Below are 16,778 nucleotides of genomic sequence, written 5' to 3'. Positions count from 1 at the left end.
CCCCCACCCCCCTTTGCTTCTCCATTCTCCTGCTCTGGGCAGGTTCTGAGATTTAAAGCTTGCTTAGCCTAGGATTTTTCTTTTAAACCCTGATAAAATTGTCCTCAAGCTTCCCTCCACCCCCAAATAGTCAACTCAAAATACTGAAAGGGCTGAGGTTTCACATTATATAGCTTGTTTGGCAGAGTGATTGCCTAGCATGTACATTCAAGGATGTGAAGACAGAAACATTAAAAGTTCAAAGCCCTCCTTGGGTATATAAGCAATGAGACAAGCCTGGGCTACCCAGTCTCAACAAACAAAAACAAAACCTAAGCCCTGAACCCATAACTGAGCAACAAAGGAGACCTAAAGAGATCTCTGTAAGTTTAATTAAAATGTCCTTTTTCCTCATGCACCTAACCATTCCAGACAATAGATAGATCTTAAATACGGTAATGCAATATATGATTTTCTGACAATGAAAAGAAGTCAAGACAACAACCCTAGCACCTGTAAGAGAAAAGCATAGCAGAAGATTAAATTGGGGGGGGGGGGCAGAGGGGCAGAGGGGCAGAGGGGCAGAGGGGCAGAGGGGCAGAGGGGCAGAGGGGCAGAGGGGCAGAGGGGCAGAGGGGCAGAGGGGCAGAGGGGCAGAGGGGCAGAGGGGCAGAGGGGCAGAGGGGCAGAGGGGCAGAGGGGCAGAGGGGCAGAGGCAGGGGCAGAGATATGTCTTCGAGATCACACTGGGGCTTTCTTCCCAAAAGAAAATTCTCTGGTAATGCAAACTGACTTGGCAGAACCTGTGCAAGCCCTCTCAGACAGCTCTGATGATTATACTCCTTAACCTTATACAACTGCCTCTTAGAACAAGAGGATGCTCAAAGTTCTCCAGGTATCTGTTCTATCCCCATTCCTACATCTGTCATTCAATCACTCCAAAGGACAATGATTGCCACCTGGCTGGTGACACAGATAAAAACAGAACAGATTGTACTGCCCACCTTCAGGTGCACACTCCAAAAAAAAGATACTAATTACATGAACTGAAGTGAGAAGCCTACAGCTAACCAGGATGGCATACTAAAGAAACTGTCATCATGTGCTCCCCGACTTCAGTAGTTGGTGTGGGGGCTATGGGGATTCTGAACAGTATGTTGTTTAGAAAGCAAACTCTAAAGGAATAGGCAAACAGAGTATTTCTTGTGTAGAAATCAAGTATGAACAAGGAATGTTGTGACTTGTAATTAGAGATGGTCATAAGAGACCTTCAAGTGTTTAAGGAAGAATCCATTCTTAAGGGAGCGGAGGGATCCCACAGGAAAACTAATACGTTAATTAGATTATGTTCTGAGGCAATTATTCCTACACTGGAAGTCATCCAATTAGATTCACAATTTGTCCCTGACTAGCTAAAGCAATCAATGACAACCACCTTGGCCCTGGGGCCATTTGTGTCAGTTCAACTCAGTGGTTTAGATAGTGGTTTAGATAGATGACAGAATAGCAATTCCTTCTGCAAGACAAGGCCATATGTGCACAATGTATCCTGAAATAGCTACACTCATGCCTTAGGCCAAGAACTGAGAAACCACCTGGCTCTCTAATTTAGTCAGCTATCTGGGTCTTAATTCCTGGACAGGTTAAGGGAGTTCTGAATTCTATAAGAAATAACCTCAATTTAATGTCTTTCTTCTAAGTCAAACAAAAGAGATCTGTGCTGCCTCTGTCAGGGTTTTCAGTGACCACCGAGCTATGCAATCATGGAAACGTTTACCAGAAGCCAAGAAGGTATACCATAAAGGTACACATATAAGATGCACTCAGATCTACTTAGATCTGTGTGCTTTTATCCATCTTGTGAAGCCAGGCACTGACTGACTCTTTGCTCCATATTTTCTTGTTAAAGCACAGTTGTACTGGAAATAGTCCTGAGATCTAGAAATACTGTATCCCACTGAAGATCTAAGAGGGTTTATCATTAGTATAATAAAAATGTCATCTCTCTTCAAGGCAAAGGTCAAGGCAAAGGCAGAGCTCAACTCACATTCTAACATTGAGTTCCCTGACACAGAGATGACACACCTCTAACAAGCTAACTTAAATCACTGAAGATGAGGGTCAGTGAGATGGCTCAGCCGGTAACTGTGCTTTTCTGCCAAGCCCTCAGACAACCTGAATTTAGACTTCCATGGACCTAAGGGCACAGATGCTAACATTCTGCTGTTTTATGTCTCTGGATTGAAGAAGTCCTGTGTCTTTGACCCAAGTCCTATGTCTTCTATCATCATCTACATCTTCCATAATGTAGAGGACTACCTTGTTAGTCTATATGGAAGGGCAAAATCTTTAGACACTTCACGGTTGCTTGTGGTTTTTTGTTTAATAGTTTTTTTGTCTCCCCACACCCGAGAAGAGGGTCGTAGAGAAGGCTCAATTGTTGCTCTTAGAGAGGGCCCAAGTTTGGCTACTAGTGTCCACATCAAACAGCTCACTATTCCCTTTAATTCCAGCTCCAGAGACTCTAACAGCCTACTCTGGACTCTGAACACAAACATGCCATGCATACAGAAAACAAACATACATAATACATACTAATGATGCAAATAAAATTAATATTTAAAAGATGGTTTGTGTTTGACAATATTCCCTCAGTAATTTTGAGAACTATTTAATACAGTTACTGTTGTTATAAAATGTAGAGCTGTACTCTTAGAATGCCTCTAACTTTCTTTTTTCCTTCTTTTCAAGACAGGGTTTCTCTATGTAGCCTTGGCTGTTCCATAACTCACTCTGTAGACCAGGCTGGCCTTGAACTCGGGAGATCTGCCTGCCTCTGCCTTCCAAGTGCCAGGACTAAAGGTGTGTGTCACCACTGCCCAGCTCTAAACTGGCTTCTTTGTGGTGCTAGAGATAGAACCCCTGCCCTCATAAGTGCTAGATAAGTGTTCTACCACCGAGTTACAGCCTCAGTTCATCTCCTTCATTTTCAGGAGGTCCAGTACCACTTAGCTAAGCACTAATTTTAGTTACATTCTACTTGTCATAGAATTAAGTTCAGGAATCTATAACTCCACAAAGAGAAGGGACACTACTTCCTTCACTTACTTCTACCTCCCCTAAATATTCACTCCATCTCCTTTGCAAGGTCAGCTTACAGAACCCATCTTAGGTGTGTTCTTTGTAAGCTCTTAGTAAACTCATCTGCATTTTACACTTAAATTGCTATGCACATCACAGACTCGGTTTTCATGTTCCTCTAGTGATGCCTAAAAATAAATATGGCACAAACAAAACATGTAAATCTACTCCAGCTTATTTTTTAATGAGTTTACTTCAGTTCTCCATTAGGTTATATATACTCTTCACTTCATATTGTTATTGCTAAATCTTGTCACATTTACCTCTAAATACCAGAAATCTGCTTCCTTCTACTTCCAACACTTCAATCCTAAGTTACTACATGTCTCTCACATCAGCTACATTAGTCTTCTAGTTAGTCCATGGCACTCGATCTGGCCGGATCTATTCTTTATAACATAAGCATATGAATTCTATCTACCTCCCACCAACGTAGCCGCCCAGAGAGAAAACCAGCTGAGAACTCAATGTCTTGGTCTCTTAGCTCTGTTAATACAACATCCCACATGGTCCAGTCTCCAAGGAAAAAGTAAGTTCAAAAGGGCTCAACTGCTTTTCCTGTTTCCAGTTTGCTCCTGAGAGGCAGCTTTTGCTCATTCTCCTGCCCCTTATATACTGTACAAGTACTCAAGATATTATTTTAAATTACTTGAAAATTTCTCTTTTTTCAAGGTTCTACTCCTATTATCATGATTCTGAATCACAAGAATCCAAATCATATTCTGTCCAGCAAAGCATACTTGGTCCTAACAGAAAAAAGCCCAAAACAATAAGATGTAGTCAGTCGGTCAGACAGACAGACAGACAGACAGACACAGACAGACAGACACACACACACACACACACACACACACACACACACACACACACACACACGGAGGCAAGCATTAAATTAGAAAATCCAGGTTTGAATACTGGCTCTCTCACTTTGTTGTTATAAAATGTTATACAGTTTCTAGTCCATTAAGTCCATTTTGACAGGGTTGAAAATAGAATTAAGTAGTAGGGCAACATGTGCAAGGTCCTTGATTTGTGTCTGAGACATACATGTGTGCACACCTGTCCATTCTGATTAGTGAGCAGAATCTATAGCATTGCTTTGTAATCTGTCCAGATGTGGTATCCCGAGTACTTTAATCCCAGGACACAGGAAACAGAGGCAGGTGAACCTCTGTGAATTTGAGGCCACCAGTCGACACAGTTCCAGATCAACCAGGGCTACATAGTGAGATTATTTCAACAACCTCCTCCCAAAACATATATCAAACATATATCTCCTTTACAACTAATCTCTTCTACATCCCAAGATTAAAATAAAACATTTTGTGCTGGGCATGGTCTACATGATGAAAGCCTGTCTCACAAAAATAAATAAATAATAAGTGAATAAGTACATAGAGCATTTTAAAGATGTAAGGTAAAACATATCACTTTGTATATTGTAAAGTAATGGAAAATGTGTTCAAACCTCAGTTTTGCCACTAGCAACTTTGGACAACTTCCTAGAGCAAGTTTAATAAGCATTAAGGTTCTGTCAGGTTGAAAATGCAATGAGCCCATTGGGCGGGCTTTGGACAATGGCTCTCTGGAGACAGGTTTGATTCCTAGCATCCACACTCTGACCCCCTCTTCTGGCTTTCATGGGCACCAAGCATAAACATGATACACAGACATACATGCAGGCAAAATGCCCATACATATAAAATTTTAAATAAAAAGCAAATATTCTACTCATAAAAATTGTTAGAATGCCCTGACATAAACACAAATCTCTTTCCTTTATGCTTTACTTATATTGTAATAAAGGAAATTTGAAAACAGCTAAATAAAGAGTTCAAAAGAGAAATTTAAAGAAGACTATGTGACCTTCAAAGCTAGATGCAACACAATCTTACTTTACTTACACACTGGCAAATATATCTTTCATTAAACTGCCTTCACACCAATGTAAAATTGATGACAAACATTCCTAAATTGATCTACAAGTTGAATGCATTAGAATAAAAATCCCAAGTATATAGTATATCATGGTTCAATGAGTTATGAAAGAGCACGGGGGTGGGGGGGTGGAGTGTCTGGTTACATGGTTTTAAAAATTATTGTGGGCCAGGCAATGGTGGTGCACACCTTTAACCCCGGCACTTGGGAGGCAGAGGCAGGCAGATTTCTGAATTCGAGGCCAGCCTGGTCTACAGAGTGAGTTCCAGGGCAGCCAGGACTACACAGAGAAACCTTGTCTGGGAAAAAAAAAATTACACACACACACACAAATATAAAATTTGTGGATCTATAGAGCTGGCTCAGCAGTTAGGAGCACTACTGCTCACTCTTCCAGAGGACCCAAGTTCAGTTCCCTGAACGCATGTTGGGTGGCTCATACCCATCTATAGCTCCTGTTCCAAAGCCTCTCATTTTCATGGGCGCCTGCACTCATGTATACAGACATACATGCAGATGCACACGACTACACATGATAAAAATCATAAAAATAAATCTTTAAAAAAAACTCGCTTGAGATTCATTATGAAGTCTTACTAAGACAATATTGTTGCCATACAAAACAGAGTAAATGGACCGACACAAAACTCAGAAACAAACTTAGGCTTAAAAGCAAACTTGTTATCCTAAGAGTTATGGTATAGTGGGGAAAATATATTACTCAACTAGTTTATTACATAAAAGGGAAACTAAAAATGTATCGCCACCCCATTATAAAGAAAAAACTCCAAATCCATAAATTTAAATACAAAATTAGGCATGCTTATACTTGTATCATTATACATTAACAACAAAATGCAAAGGCAGATAAATCTTAGAAAAAACAATGCCAAAATCTTTAAGATGGTGTGTGTGTGGGGTGTGTGTGTGTGTGTGTGCCTGTGCATGCACACAGCATCACACAGCCCATGTGTGGAGATCAGAGGACAACTTTGGAAAGGTTGGTTCTCCCTGGGCATATTGGTGCATGCCTTTAGAGAAGCAGGTGAATCTCTTGAGTTACAGGAGAGCTTAGTATACATAGCAAGTTCCAGGAGAGTCAGCACTACAGAGAGTGAAACCCTGAAACAAAACAATAACAGAAACCCCCACGGGGATTATATATCGGATATCCTGAGTATTAGATATGAATACTATGATTCCTAACAGTAGGTAAATTATAGTTACAAAGTAGCAATAATTTTATGGTTTGAGGTCATCACAATATGAGGAGCTGTATTAAAGGGTCACAACATTATGAAAGCTGAGAACTACTGGCCTAGGGAATAATGAACAAGCCCTTCAGGTATGGACAGGAATGCTTAGATAGAAGAAACTGAATTGGTCATGTTCTGTCTGTAGTTGAGCTGATAAATTAATAGATGTTTATTATAACCATAGCTAGCATTAGTCTTTTGAAGATATCAAGAAAACTTTTAAAGTACTTCAATTGCAGGTACATGACACAAAGAACAAGGACTAGAATGGTAACGTTCTAAAGCAACACTGTAAGGACAGCTCAGTGGCAGAACACTGGCCTAGTATCAGAGTCGGGAGGTTAATCCCAGAACCACACTAAAATTCTTTCTAAAGCAGCATCAAACATTGCACAAAAGAAATCTCATTTCAGTGGCCACACTTAGCATACTGGAGAGAAGAAAGCAGAGCTATGTCTGAAGTTTGCTTAAAGGAAAGACAAGCTGAAGAGCAGACAGACTAGGCTGAGCTCTAATCTAAAAGCTAACAATACTACGGAAGTTAGAAGGTCACACTTCACAATCTCATGGTTTTAATTTTTTAACTGGTACACAAAGGCTACACATAAACAGTACAGTGTTGTTTATTTTTGATACATGTATAAACTGACTGAAATCAAGCTAAATGTTTATTTCTTTAAACAATTATTTCTTTATGGTGAAAAACTTTAGAAATCATTTCTAACTTTCCTTTTTTTTTTTTTTTCCTTTCTTACCTAGACTTGTAAGACAGCATACTGTTGATATCCAGTCATTTTACTATTCAGTAACAAACCAGTCCACTAATTCATACTCTCATCTCTCTCCCTTCACGTGCTCTCCCCCACACACAGGTCTCTTTATGCAGCCCAGGCCCTGAACTCGTCACCCAGGTGCCACCATGCCTGGCTGACAATTTCGTGTGTGTGTGTGTGTGTGTGTGTGTGTAACTATGTGTGCAGGTACATACACCAGCATGAAAATGTAAGAGGATGTCAATCATCCTGACCTATTATTCCCCACATCCCCTTGAGACAGGTCTTCCTGCTGAATCTGGAGCCTGCTGTTTCTACAGGTTAGCTGGCTGGCCAGCCAACCCGGGAGCTCCTGTGTCCTGTCCTCAGGAGTGGGGTTACAAACAGGCCACACTGGCTTTTTATGTGGGTACCTGTATCTGAACACAGGTACTGCTGCTTGTGTAAGTGTTCTTCTCCTCTAAGCCACACTAATTTATAAAGTCAGCCTCTAATGAATGTGTTAAAAATTAGATAAAATAGTATGCAAGTAAATGTTTTCAAAGAAAGACTAAAATATCCCCAAACCAATTCTATTGGAGGGAAAAAAAATACTTTCCAAATGTGGAAGACTAGGTGTAGTGATACACACACTTGTATAAAAGCAAAATGACTGTGAGTTCTAGGTCATCCTTATCTAAATCATAAATGTGAGGCTACAGGAGGCAAAAAAAAAAAAAAAAAAAAAATCAAACTCAAAGCAATTTGAAAGCAAACTAAAAACAAAACTATCTGTTGATTAAAACCACAGCTGATAGGAACATGGTGAATCTAAAGCAAGGGCTGGTGGATCTCTGTGAGTTCAAAGCCAATGCAGTCTACAAAAGGAATTCCAGGCCAGGGATACAAAGGGAGACTCTGTCTTCAAAATCACATCAACAAAAACTGCTCTAACACCCAAGAGAACAAGAAACAGTTTATTCTAGAGCCATGGCCAGACTGTGATTCAGAACCATGAGTGACCATGGCCCAGGACAGACTCAGGTTAGCCTAATACATACATAATATGCACACATAATTCCCAGTGGGGAACATCCTCATAAGGTTTTATTATTACATAACAAAAGAATGGAAGAAACGAAAGCACTTCTCAAATACATTGCATACTGGAATATCAAGTAGGTTAATTACAGCAAGGTAGAAAATCTGTTACAGAACTATTTTATAACTTTCTTAGCCTTTCGGTTGGTGAAAGCTGGTGGCCTATTAGTACGTTGCAAAATAATTTACCTAATAATCACAAGAATGGTTACTAGGTAAAACACAGAGGAAGACAATGTCTGCCCATTAATAGCACAAAATAATCTGGCTCCAGACAAGCAACACTGCATGCAACTCTCCTCTTAGCAAGTTCTAACCAGGCAACTGGCTTTGTAAATCTTTTACATGGGTGTGGCTTTGCTGTTTTTCTGGAAACTTCTGTTCATAATATCCTCTGATATTTGATTGTATCAGCTGGAAAGATGAAGTGACCTTCCCAAAGACCAAGTTCAATTCCAAGTACCCACATCATAGGCAGCTGCCTCTAACTCCATCTCCATACTCTTCTGAATCTGAAGACACCCACACTCATCTGCACATACCCATACACCAATACACATAATTTAAAAAATAAATCCTAGGAAAATGTTATGTAAAATTACCACAAAGAAATATGTTGTTTTAAATGTGTTCTTTTGTTGTTGTTGTTGTTGTTCTTGTTCTTGTCATTTTTGGTGGGAAGGGGAGGAACACATGTGCTTCTTTTAAAAATCTTCCAGAAAAGAAGGGGAAGGGGGAGGAAGTCTGTCCCAATTATCAAAACAGCAGGCAAAAAAGCCACAGCAACACTACTTGATATGTCCTTATTTCCTACAAGGTATTCATCAGGAAGGTTACCAAACTTCACAACTTTCCCGAGAGAGGGCATTATAGGTTTCAAGCAGAGATGCTTACATATAAATAAAGCCACAATACATATCTGCTGAAAGCAACTAAGAAATGAAAGTCTAAATCCTTTTGCCCTACATAGCAAACAGAGCTGGGTAGAAAAGGGGTAAGAGTCCTGAGACAAGCTACACAGAGAAAGCCTTCAGCAAAGAGAAAGACAACCTTTGTCTGTTCTTGCTTATTTGGACCAGACTCTGGAAAATGGCCGTATGCCCAAATTTCTGTTACAGAGCTCCGTTCAATACGCCTGAAACAAGGTCCCAATCAACTCTGAAATTAACTTGATTCAGAATGACCTATATATACAAGCTACAAAATAGATTTCTTACAAAATATGAACTGCAAAAATCAGACTCCATGGAAACAACACATAATATGAACCACTTGATTCAGAATTATTGTAAGTAGTAGGCATGATGGCTCATGCCTATAACAGCAACACTTGGGGTAATGAGCAGAAGGATCCCAAGTCTCAGGCCAGGCTGAATTACAAGACTTGAAAGGAGAAGTGAGGGGGAGAGGAGACTCAGTAGGAAAGGCAGCTTGCTTGCTAGGCAAATCTGAAATCAGTTAAGTGGAACCCATGTGTGCTGTCTAGTTCTATGTCAACTTGTCATAAACTAGTCATTTGAGTCGAGGGTACCTCAATTGAGAAAATGCCTAAAGGCAAGCTGTGTAGCATTTTCTTAATTAGTGATTCATGAGGGAGGGCCAGTAAGCAGCCCCTCACCAAGGCCTCTGCAGCAGCTCCTTCTTGCCTGTTTGAGTTCCTGTACTGACTTCCTTCAATGATGGACTTTGATGCAGAAGTGTAACCCTTTCCTCCCCAACTTGCTTTTGGTCATGGTGTTTCATCACAGCAACAGTCACCCTAACTAAGACACCATGTAAATGTAGAAGGAGTAAACCAACTCCAATGTTGTCCTCTAACCTACACACAAACACATCATGCCATGCCACCTCACCCCAATAATAATAAATTTTAGTAAACACAAATAGAGCTGTCAAGGGAAACTGACCAACGGGAGAGCATGGTAGAGAGAAAAAGGAAAGGAAAGTAGATAGGGAATATGCTCAACACTAATATGTACATGTGCAAAACTTAAACAAAATAATGAAAGGCTAGAAGTGGAGATGGCTCAGCAGGTAAAGGTTCTGCCATTAAGCTGACAACCTGAGTTCAATTCCTACAACGACAGGGTGAAAGATGACAGCCAATTCCAGAAGATTCCTCTGATCACAAAAGTGCCAACACATGCATATACACACAGACAGACAGACAGACAGACAGACAGACACAAACACAGACAAATACACACAAAAAATGTTTAAATATTTTTATTTAGGAAAAAAAACAAGAATAACAACAAAACAAAAAGTGCATAACACAGATACAAACATAGACAAACACAAAATGTTTAAATAATTTTTTAAAAGAGAAAAATAAAAACAATGTTAACAATATAGAAACAAAACTGTTTAGGCATTTTAATCTCCAATTCTTTAAATTCTTAAAAAAAAAAAAAAAAAAAAAATTACCAGATTCCATAAGGAATAGGGGTTGGGGACCTAAAGCAAATTAGAAAATAGAATCTGAAAAAAAAAAAATTAAAAGGAACAAGGGAGTAATAAACAAGAACTTTCATGCATAATAGACATAACCAGAAAGTAAAGCTGAGCAGTTTGAGCAGTTTCCTAAAGAGATAAGAATGATATATTTAGAAAAGATAGCACAGCAGGAAAAAAAATATATATACACACACACACACACACACACACACACACACACACAGAAAGTCTAGGAAAAAGGATAGTACAAGTAATAACAGATTATAAGGCAAAATTTGTTAACATAACGCCATTTTAAAATATTTTCCATTTATTCTTTGAGAATTTCACGTATGCATACAATGTATTTGCATACATGATTTTTTTTTTCATAATGCCATTTTTAATAGTACATAATCCTAATTTACCTTGCCTCTGTATCTGCAATGGGGCTGGGTGCTTTTTGTTTTCTTGTTTGACTGTGTTTTGAGCCAGGGTCTTCCTATGCAGCCCTGGTTAACCCAGAACTCAAGAGATCCTCCTGCCTCTGTACCCTGAGAGCTGGAATTAAAGGCGTATGCCACCACACCAAGCTTTATAATGAGTCTGTTGTGAGAATAAACTGATTCATAGTTATTCACATGTATAAATTACCCTGGGATTTTTATATACTATATATAAGCACTCTAGAAAGCAAGACTAGGGATAAAAAGAGGTATTACAAACTTTACATTTTTATTATGATCCCTCAAGTAATAGTGACTGGCAATTAACAACCTTCATGTAGTACTCAATTTGGGGGTGGAATTTGTGGAATGTAGTAGCTATATTTACTTGCCCCACACACACACCCCACACACTGACTCAAATTAACAGTCAGAAAAAGAGAAGATTTTAGAAAGAAAGGTGTGCTGGCACATACAGTGTAATCCCAGCACTGGAGCAGAGGAAGCAGGATGACTGCAGTGAACGTGAGGTCAGCCTGGGCTACAGACCAAGTTCCAGGTCAGCCTGAGTACACAGTGAGATTCTGCCTTAAAAAATAGCTTAATAACACCACAGAAAGAAGCAAGAAGAAGGCAGGCGTGAAAGTAGGGCAGAGGGATAAGGAAAAAGAGAGGAGCTGGGAGGGGGAGCAGGAAAAAAACAGGAGAAGAAAGAAGAGAGAGAAAGGGGGAATGAAGGATGGAGAGGTGGGGCAAGGAGGGTAGGTGAAGGTGCAGCAGGAAGAAGAGAAGGAAGAAGAGACTGGAAGGGAAGCCTACTGAGTAGCACATGCCTACCTCCCAGCACTCAAGCAGAATGAAGCAGACACAGCAGAATCTAAGGGCAGCCACCGCCAGGCAAGGAGATGGTGTGGGAAAAGCCAAGGACTGGTGCTGCAGCTCAGTGATAGAGCACTTAGCCTAGCAGGCCTAAAGAATGGGTTCAACTGCATCCCAACCATGGCTTAAAAAAAGACACATGGATGGGCTGAAGAGATGGCTCAGCGGTTTAGAGCACCTACTGCTCTTCCACAGGTCCTGCATTCAATTCCCGGCAACCACATGGTGGCTCACAACCATCTGTAATGAGATTCGATGCCCTCTTCTGCTATGTCTGAAGACAGCTACAGTGTACTCATATACAGAAAATAAATAATTCTTTAAAAAAGACACATTGTCCAAGAATCTAGTCATGTGAGATTTCTGAGTGCTTGTGAAAAACCTCCAAAACCAAAATAAAAGCCTTGTAACCTCAGTTTCTTCAAAAGCATGGACTTGTTCTTGTTTCATAGACTAATGTTTCATATCATTAGTTCCACTCCCAGGTAGAGTGGAAGAGTAGGTTTACTTCAGATTATTCATTGCAATTGGCTATTGTTATTTGTTGTTTTGCCACATGCAGCTTTGTCCTTGTGATTAGATGCTTTACTCCTGTGGCTCCTCTTAACCCTCAGGTACAAACTGTCTGATGCTCTGAATAAAGCTGGTTAGTGCATGAGACTTTAGTCCTCATTTTCCCAGGTACCACCACCTCCAGAGCGGTAAAAATGGGGCTTACAGAAAAGAGGTGCAGTACTGAAATGTCCTCAGACTATGGAATGGGGAACAGAAAAGGCATGAAAATCCTTTCAGCCCTAACAGCAACAACAAAAAACATTTGTTCAGGTCCAAATAGAGTTTCTATGCTGTACGTCTTTAGTATTCCTGAAGACTGCATAATGATGAGGAAGGCAATGGCTATACTGGGTCCAAACAGAGCGTTAACTGTACCACCTGAGCAGTGCTGATCTCAACAGGAAACAACAGTATTCTAATGGTGAATGGTACATGGCTTAAAAGAAAACAAATCTAACCTTTACACTTCTGTTACAGAAAGGAAATATTCAGTCGAACATTCCTAAGCATGATTTAAGTTTGCATTTGTCTTACATGTGTTACCAAGTATAATGTAGCATTTGATTAAACAAAAAAAAGTGAGAAGCACATTTTCATCAAACCATAAGAGGATGTGTATTTGCAAGTACTACTCTAACTACTTAGATCACACTGATATGTCACTAAAAGACCTAATAAAAATGTAATTGTGATTATTACATTTATTTGCTTCTTAGGTCCAATGACTAAAAGGTATGTATGTATGTATGTATGAATATAAACATGTATGTGGGAACTTCTAAAACAATGATGGTTCTTATGCAAATATATCTCACCTCATACTTGGTGAACTATGGCTATATTTATCTGCCAGTTTTTACATTTCTATCTTTGTCATTCATCATATTTATAAACAAGATTAGGAAAGTATTTCTTATACATAACTAATATACATTTAAATAATTGAAATTTAAACCCATGAGCACAAATGGTACCATTATCTTATTTAGAACTGCTGACATAACCTTACAGTCTTGTTTCACTCAGAATTAGCTATTGGATTTGAGGTAAAGAGAACACTTTTTTTTTTTTTAAAGAGAATACATTTGTAGACAGTCTTTCCTTTTCTTCTGCCTTGGCTATATGGTAATAACGCTCTCTTACAAATTATACTTGATGTTAATTAGTAAAACTGGCATCAAGTGTGATATTTTAAAAAACAAGTGTTTATGCCCTAGTATGCAGTATGAAAGTTACTGCACTATATATCTAATCTCAATCTAGCTAATCAAACAGATAGCCTTTCTAGTTGCAAAACTAGGTCCATGGATAATTAATTTCCTTTAATCTGTTCCTAAGTTGAACATTTTTGTCCTTGTTGTTTTTACACCTTAGGGTCATTCAGTGCAATTTACAAAGTGAACTTCCAAAGCTTCAGGAACAGAACTGAGGCCTTCAGTAAGACAGCAATGTGCCTACGGTACACATGTACTCAGGGCACAACCAAAGCAAGCACTCCTGGGGGCCTTGGCCACTTTAATTCCCAGCTGCCAACATTTAACACAGCCGACATCAGAACGTAAGAATCAGCAAAAGTGTCACTTTGTTCTGTTTCTAACCAATATTAACAACTGTATATAATGCCACAGCACTGACTTATATCATGTCTGTTAATGAGACTTGCATTTGTAATTTTATTACGTAATATTCTTCCTCTTTTTTTTTTTTTTTTTAAAGACAAGAAGAGTCTCACTGTGTAGTCCTAGCTGCCCTGGAACTTCCTGTGTAGAGCAAGCTGGTCCTGAACTCAGATCTCCTATTTCTGCCTAATCTGCTGAGATTAAAGGTATGTACCATCATACTCAGCTATATTTATTAATTTTTTAAAGTATAAAGGAAAGGAGACAGGAGGGAAAGAACAATAAGGAGAAGGAGGAGAGAAGGAGGAAGAGGAGAAGGAGAAGGGAGAAGAAGGGGAAGGAAAGGGGAAGCAAAGGGGAAGGAGAGGGAAGGGAGGAACAGGAGGGAAGAAGAAAGGAAAAGTAGAGACCTAAAAGACAGTGAAAGGGACAGGACCAAACAGGACCCATGTCCAAGGCCAGCCTAGACTACAGAGTGAGACCCTTTCTCAATTTAAAAAACATCAAACATGAACCAGCAACTTTTTTTGTTTTGTTTTGTTTTTGAGACAGGGACTCTCTATGCAGCCCTAACCATCCTGGAACTCACTAGGCTGGCCTTGAATTTAGATCTTCTTGCCTATGCTTCCCAAGTGCTGGGCTCAAACGCATGAGACACCATGCCTAGCCAGCATCTTTTTTAAAATTCACATTTCGACAATAAGCAGGGAAACAGTTTACAGCAACAATGAAGAGGCAGAAAGATGATCAGAGTGGTATTAGAGTTGGCCAAATGGGTCAGCATGGATCAGAGCCACAGTGTGAAAAAGACTCAGCTGGCTACTGCTAAAAGGGGGAAGGATAATCTCAACACTAGAAGACTGTGACAGGAGGACTACTGTGAGTTCAAGACCAGGATGGGTTTCCTACCTAGCAACAGGGCAGCTAATGTCACCAAGAAAGACCCTGCATCACAAACAAAACCAGCAGAGATGCAAGGCAGAACAACAGGAAAACAAAACACAAAAAACAAAAACAAAACAGAAGGCCACTAGAAGTTGAAAAGAAATAAGGCAAGAGATTCTGCCCCCAAATATCCAAAAGAAATGCAACCCACCCCATTCGTTAACTGTACTTCTGGAAAAAGATCTGAGCTACAGAACTGTGAGCATACCAAGCTGTGTTCAAACACTAACTTCATTAATGTGTTGTAACAATTGAAAACTCATGCTTGGCCGGGCGGTGGTGGTGCATGCCTTTGATCCCAGCACTTGGGAGGCGGAGGCAGGCGGATTTCTGAGTTCGAGGCCAGCCTGGTCTACAGAGTGAGTTCCAGGACAGCCCAGGCTATACAGAGAAACCCTGTCTCAAAAAAAAAAAAAAAAAAAAAAACCATGAAAGGAATTACACCAAAAAAGGACAATGTGTTTTCAATGAAATCTTAAGGTTCCAAAGCTGTAAATATTCAGAGACTGGTGGAACACTGCAGACAAGAGAATAAGTGCACTCTCTTGTGCTATCCATGGATGACAGACCAGCTGCATAGTGCAGGCAAAGATGAGATCTCAAAGATGAGATGATGGGTTTTTAAACAAAATAGAGAACACACAGAACACATTAAACCATAAGCCAAAGTAAGCATATGTAATACATACACACTCAAATATATTCACTCCAGTTGTTTGTCTGTTTTCAATACAGAAGAGCAAACCCAGGGCATTGCATGTTAGACAAGCCGTTTCTCATTGAACTACAACCCTAGCTAATGCTCCCAGCCCTTAAACTTTTAAATTCTGAGAAAGGATCCAGGTAACTTACTTAGGTTGGCCCTGAACTCATTCTGTAGCCCAGGAAGGTATACAATAATGCAAAACCAAAACACAACCAATATAGTTCACCTTATTAGATTAAAAACAAAAACAAAACCTTGTTTCCTTCTACAGATGATTACTGTAACATTAAAAGGTAACAAAATCTATGACCTCGTTCCTTGTAAGAGCTCTCCACAAACTGAAACTATACAATAAACCACTTTAGAAAACAATGACGCCTTTTTTTCCTGACATCTTAGTGAGGCTGCAGTGGTCCACACTACTCTCTGAGTTTCACCATGCCACCCAAAGACGACAAGAAGATGCCGGAAGTTGGCCAAAAAAACAAAGACCCAGTAAATAAGTCTGGTGGCAAGGCCAAAAAGAAGTGGTCCAAAGGCAAAGTTCGGGACAAGCTGAACAATCTTGTCCTGTTTGACAAAGCTACATACAACAAACTCTGTAAGAAAGTTCCCAACTATAAGCTTATTACGACAGCTGTGGTCTCTGAGAGACTGAAGATTCGAGGTTCCTTGGCCAGGGCAGCCCTTCAGGAGCTGCTTAGTAAAGGACTTATCAAGCTGGTTTCAAAGCACAGAGCTCAAGTAATTTATACCAGTAACACAAAGGGTGGAGACACCCCAGCTGCTGGTGAAGATTCATGAACAGGTTCAGTCAGCTGTACATTTGGGAAAATAAAATTGTATTGAATCAGAAAGAAAGAAAGAAAGAAAGAAAGAAAGAAAGAAAGAAAGAAAGAAAGAAAGAAAGAAAGAAAGAAAGAAAGAAAGAACAACGACAATTTCTTATAAACAGACATCTACCATGAAACTAGTCATTTCACACAAATGTATCTGCCCTAAAGAAACAAAAGCAGGAACAATGA

The 16,778-nt window shown here is 39.7% G+C and overlaps 1 protein-coding gene and 1 pseudogene across 10 annotated transcripts in view; one reads left to right on the top strand and one right to left on the bottom strand.

The window, feature by feature from the left end:
- Positions 1-16,778, bottom strand: part of Abi1 (abl interactor 1) — an 86,245-nt gene that overhangs the window by 31,968 nt on the left and 37,499 nt on the right. The gene's annotated exons all lie outside the window — the stretch shown is intronic.
- On the top strand, positions 16,192-16,583 carry LOC117714149 (small ribosomal subunit protein eS25 pseudogene; annotated as a pseudogene).

Source organism: Arvicanthis niloticus, chromosome 8 (genome assembly GCF_011762505.2).
Source record: "Arvicanthis niloticus isolate mArvNil1 chromosome 8, mArvNil1.pat.X, whole genome shotgun sequence".
NCBI classification, from domain to species: domain Eukaryota; kingdom Metazoa; phylum Chordata; class Mammalia; order Rodentia; family Muridae; genus Arvicanthis; species Arvicanthis niloticus.
Note: the sequence above shows the minus strand (reverse complement) of the source record. Positions and strands in the feature narration are given on the sequence as shown.